The sequence below is a fragment of the Gymnodraco acuticeps genome, unplaced genomic scaffold (genome assembly GCF_902827175.1).
Source record: "Gymnodraco acuticeps unplaced genomic scaffold, fGymAcu1.1, whole genome shotgun sequence".
NCBI lineage: Eukaryota > Metazoa > Chordata > Actinopteri > Perciformes > Bathydraconidae > Gymnodraco > Gymnodraco acuticeps.
This window is the reverse complement of record NW_022992351.1, coordinates 8,904,740-8,910,987: the sequence shown is the minus strand read 5'-3', so window position 1 is coordinate 8,910,987 and position 6,248 is coordinate 8,904,740.

The following is a 6,248-nucleotide window of genomic DNA, read 5'->3' as shown; positions in this document are numbered from 1 at the left end:
CTCTGCTTCACCGCTACTACTCTTGGCGAAACAAACACCCGAGCTGTGGAGGATCACACCTGTCCTCCGCCCACTCACTTCCTTCTATCCCTCCTCTACTTCTTCATTAGTCTCTTTTCTCCTTCCTCTACCTCTGTGTCTTTCTTCTCGTACCTCCCTCATCCTGTTTAAATGACCTGTATTTTTCTATTCTTTATTAATTCCCCCATTGCTTCTTTTTGTTCTCCTCCCCCTCTGCCTCCTCTGCTCCTTCCCAAATCCCTCTCTCCCTAATCTCTTTTCCTCCACTCTTGACTCTGTGTTGTTCTATATTGACCTTTTCTGTCAAGGACTCAGCAGCCACTAAAAACACCAAGCACCGTCTGGGTTGGTGTGACACCGCTATACATCTTATGCTTTCCTATCTTTCTTTTTACCTTCTCCTTCTTGTTCCCCCCTGATTTCCTGCCCACCTACTTGATTGTCTTTTACTCTGTTGCTTAACACATGATGTATGTGCCTCCTGAAAGCACGAGTGTTTACACAACACTATGGAGGCTGGAACCACACCAGCACCCCCGTGAGGATTTAAACGAGCGGTTACTTTGACCTGTTGGTGATTAAAAGGTCCAGATGAATATCCGGAAATACCTCACTTGGCGATGGGTGCTCCCCCCAAGTGAGAATTTACTGTAGGAGTGTGGCTATTGTCGGTTAACAATTGATTTTAGGGAATCCTAAATGTACAGATTGTTTGCATTTTTTTTTTACATTCTTCATTTGACCAATTGAACCACCCATAATGTAGTTATAGTATTTTTCATACATTCTGTTAGTCAGTGTTTTAGGAGAAACGGCATGTAGCATCTGTACTTTGATGTACAGTATTGACTTACATAGAATATGTGAGGGGTTGACTAACCAAATGGGATTTGAAATCTAATATTAAGATTTGATTGGATTGCTTGGAGCAGGTGTGGCTGACTGATGGGAGAATGTGTGCTGAGTCATTCCTACTCCCTCCGAAATACACACAGTAGTTTACCCCAGAGAGTTTTGTTTTTTCAGACCCTATAAATCAATGTCAGACAGATATAGAGTTCCACAAAGTTTATTTTCGTACCTCTAAAATGTGAAGGATCCTAAAATGTAGGATTGTTGGCGGGAGGTAGTGTACCTGCCATGGTCAACACCCAAGTGCAGGATTATGAAATGTGAGCAAATCCTGCTAAAATAACATGCAATTAATAAAATATAAAAAAGCTCAGTTAAAGATAAAACAGGAAAACATAAGAAAGGGATTTTGCTATAAAACTAGTCCCTAATTTGAGGAGGTTGTGGCTCAGTGGGAGAGTGCGCTGATCTTCAAAACGGGAAGAGCAAGTTGGAGTCTCGCTGGAGTCTCTCAGCATGTCGTTGTGTCCCTGGGCAAGACACTTCACCCCAAAGTGCTCCTGTGGGGATTGCCCACAGTATCGAGTATGTAAGTCGCTTTGGATAAAAGCGTCTAACAAGTAACATGTAATGTAATTAGGGCTGTCAAGTTAACGCGCCACTAATTATTTTAACGCGATTAACGCATGTGTATTTTTTTTCCTCGGCCGCCCCGTAGTTTCAGACAGTGGCGGCGCCAGAGATTTGCTCTAGGGGGTGCTGTGGGGTAGCTTGACGTTTCATAGAGGGTGCTCAAACATTAAGGGTTTCCCATTAATGCACCAGCGCTACAGTTTAATGTTCTACTGCAACACTCCCCACACACACACAGTGTGCCCGCGACTGTTACAATGAAGGCTCTGTAATCAGCTCATGGCATATAGGTGTAAGCAGGGGTAAAGTGCTATTTGTACAAGTGGGGAGTGGACCTCACCTCCTCTAGGAGGGTTCTCACCTCCTCTAGTGGGGTCTTCCCCCGGGAAGATTTATTTTTAAATATTGAAGTTAAAAGCATCAATCTGGTGCACTTTGAGAGCCAAAATGAAGAGATCTATGGATATACAGTATCTCTCAACATACATATGAAACAGAACTGTAAACAGATTTTCTATTTCTTTATAGATATTTTACAAATCACTCCCATTTTAAAACAAACCGTTTGAGACCCACTGAGATAACTAGACTAAAGTTAACTATCTAAACACTGAGAGTCCTTTACTTCACCTGAGCTGAGGTTATCTGAGACTCTCCGTCTGACAGGAGAGAGTTCTCCCTCCACCTTGTTGTTGAAAAAGCTCCTTATATCCGTTAGCTTGGCTAGCTAGCACCAGATGTTAACCACAACGATCTCCGGTAGATACCCACCGGTGCGCAAGCTCTCTCTCTCGCTCGCGCACTGTAGAGTTATATTTGTATTTATTCATGTTAGCAAACTATGGATAAGCTTAAAATGAGAATAATTTGGGTAAAACTGTGAGCTGCATTTGGGGCCTTTTGACATGTGTTTTTGAGGACAAAGGAAGATGTGGGGGAGGTGTAGGTATGCAGGCCTTGAGACTTTTGGTTGTAAGGTGAGCCTGTTTGGTTTCCTGCTGGCCAGCGTTGCGTCTCCCAATGAGATGACCGGAAAAAGATGACCAGCTGACCTAACACCAAACCCCTCCTTCTTACTCTGGTATATATCCGGTGGATCCCTGGCGTTCGGTCTCTCTTCACATGCTGCCTCGAGCGGAAGGATCTCCGCAGCACGCGAACCAGGGCAGGAGTAAGCCGGCATTACTCCTTAAGCATTACAATATAACTGTAATATATCATGTTGTATTGTAATGATTGTATTGCATTGTCATATTGCCATTAAAGTAGATTATTGTTAACGGTTACTTTGTAGATATGGATTCCTTCCTGTATTATAACCAGCTTCATAGGAACGCGCGGAGATTTGAAAAGCGGACCAGTTATCCCTCCAAATCTCCAACAAATGGTGACCCCGACGTCTAGATATAACGAAGCTGGGGAAGAATTCAGACGCTTTCAAACATCTCAGACAATCAGCAGGACTGCAACTCTGCAAATAAGGTAAGCAGACGATGAAAATCGCCTGTCTGTAATTGGATACGCTAAAACTTTAGGATTGTCTGTAGGCGTTTCACAGTGTTTTTATAGTTTAAATGGAATATACAATGCATATTTTACTATGTTAGGAAAGTTATATACAAAACGTAAACGTTGATCGACAGGTAGACGAAAGTCCCGCGTGACGTAAAATAAAGCAGTTTGACGCGGATTTGCAGGTAGTTTATTCCTGAGTGGCGTGGAGACGGTGCAGTTTTGTGGGTTGCGAGGTTTGATTCCTGCACGACAAAAACCTGGAAACTCGATATATTAGATCGGGTCGCCGTTTAAAAACTGGGGTTTAAATAACAGACCAATGCTGAAAGCTTAAAGCCAGAGCTCTGTTATATATTAAATCGAGGGAGAGCGTTTCCCTTTGTCTGTAAACTTCTGCTGCTGCCATCTAGTGGCTGAAAGGGGGTATCACACCCTTGAAACTTCTGCTGTTGCCATCTAGTGGCTGAAAGGGGGTATCACACCCTTGAAACTTCTGCTGCTGCCATCTAGTGGCTGAAAGGGTGTATCACACCCTTGAAACTTCTGCTGCTGCCATCTAGTGGCTGAAAGGGGGTATCACACCCTTGAAACTTCTGCGAGCTTAGAGTTTAATCATTACATTGCTGGCCGGTATTGAAGACGGGAAGCACGTTCCCAGTATATTAATTATAACTGATTTTGGAAAACTGGTACAAAACAATAAGGGATTGAACATTTTTTACAACGACAGCACCAGGAGATGAGTAAACTCAAGAATCTGTAGAGTGTAAATACATTGTGCAAAACACATTTTACACTCGAACTGTTTGCACATCATAGACAAGGAATTTAGACAATATAAATAAATGTTCAGAAAGAAGACATAGACCTACACTTGATTCAAATGTCATTACTGTGATCCGATTGGTGTGCTCTGCAGGTTTACTATTGTTCGAAGTAACAGTGGGATTTAAAATGAGAGAAGATATGGAGATGTTCTTTCATAGTGTGTGGAATATGTGATGCTGGAAACATGTAAGTATTTCAGAGTTGTGTTGGGTAAATATGTAACAATGGATGAAACAATTTTTGGAGTGAGTTTTTGTAATATCATTAGTAGACATTAATTATGTTGTTTAGATGGCATTTAACAACTAAGACAGATAGTATGATTAGAAAGACACAGAGTGGAAAGGGTTGGATTTATTTAACATCAGTGGGCTAGACTTCTTATAGGTAATGTGTACCGGGACCTGGACTCCCCCTCTGAGTTAGAAAGGCTTTGATCCCGACCCTCCAAGCAGACAAAAAGACCTAACCCAACAGGAGACTCCTCCTTCTCCATCGTACAGACAGAGAACCAGAGCTGAACCAACAACAACAACAAGACCACATCAAGACTGCAGCCAGAACTATGGCATCCAGAACCAAACCAGCATGCTGACAAAGAGGCAAACTCTCATCGGTCCCTCAAACAGGACATGAAGTTCCAAACTGCGCCGCGAGATTTGGCACAATAGACATGAGAGCAGAATCCGCCCTCCATAAAAACAGCAGAGAGACTGTAAAGGAGGAGTGCAACAACAGTGGCATGATGGGGCTGCAGAGGTAACTGGGCCAATGGCTGCCTAAAAAAGTTACAGTGGATGGATTCAACAGCTGATGGACTGAAGAGAAGACAGAATCAGAGGAGTTGGCATGGTCGATTAGAAGTGAGGAGGCCGGGGTCACGGCTTGAGAAAACCAGGGGAGGAGGAAAGGAGAACGGGAATGAGTGAGTTACACATAAACACACTTATTCACGAAACGCACATTTAAATAACTTGAATTAACTTCATAAATACGTAAAGACAGAAAGATTTATTAATCATTTGGTAAATTAAAAATAGCAGTAAAGAGGAAACTATTAAAGTAAAATGATAATCATCCTAAAACACACTGACAGAGTAGAACCATATTCTTCAATATTTTCATCATGTTAACAAATCATTCTTTAAGACATTTTTATTCACGTGTGAATAAAGTAGTGATCTCATTGGTTACAATATTGATCACCATTAAAAGGATAGTTTTAGGAACCACTCTATAAGACAAATCTTTATTTGTATTAATAATGTTAAAAAGGGAGCTGGTGCCAAGCCACATATTAAATTCCAATCTAAAGTGTTGATTTCACCATTGTGGCATAGTTATTACCATAGGACTTCGGTTTTAAATCCTTGATAAAGGAGGGAGTAATTGTTGCATGTTCCGACACCCAAGGTTCCACACACTGCTAAAAGACTTTAACATTGTTTTTTAAGTAGACCAGAATTATAATGAGCTATGAAATGCAGAGCGACACAGATCCTAGTAATGTTTTGACTCAAGATAATAGTTATGTACACAAGTTTCTGAAATAGATCATTAGACATTTTAATACTAATTAGGTGTAATTGGATTGCAGTAGTAGTGGTACTCGAAGGAAGTGAGTTTTGTACCAAGTTTCAGGAAAAGTGGGAAGCAGAAGTCCCAATGAAAAGTGAGAATCATCTTGAAAATTATAGTTAAAATCGTGACATATTTTTGTAGACAAAGGATACTGGCCTATGCTGAAATGTCAAAGTCTCTGCAGAGCACGACACATGGCCAAAAAAGACGGAGACCAACTGACCTTTGACCCTGACCGACAGTGTAACTTGACAAGGCACTGTGGATGACTGACTCTGGGGTGAACCTGACCAAACTTGACATGACAACCAGACAGTGTGAGTGTGAATGAATGCCGGCATGTGATCAGTGTAACTGCATGATTCTAAAACAATAACTAACCAAGCATGTTTTTGGACTAACATATTATTTTGGAGCTCCAAGGGAAACGAGAGGTTTCCTAAAAATTCCACAAAAAGGGGAAACCACACAGGTGATATTTTACTCTCACATGAGTTGGTGGTTTGCAAATGTAAAACTAAAATCTGAAGATTCTGTTTCTTTTAGGCCGGAAGGACGGAGAGGAACACTTCTTTTCACTGAAGTGTTCGCTGTGGAAATAATGATAATGATGTCAAATTTAAAATAATGTTCGTTATGTCCCTAACCAATTACCTGACAGTTTTTGTTCCCCTCCCATTACAGGGTTTTGTTACACATGATTTCATGTGTAAAAGGGGGGAGTGAGTATAATGTATAAAGGTTAACATGGCTGTAAAATTCACAAGTTACATTTTTCTTTTAAGGATTGACAGAAACCTTCCGCCCCAACCCAGATG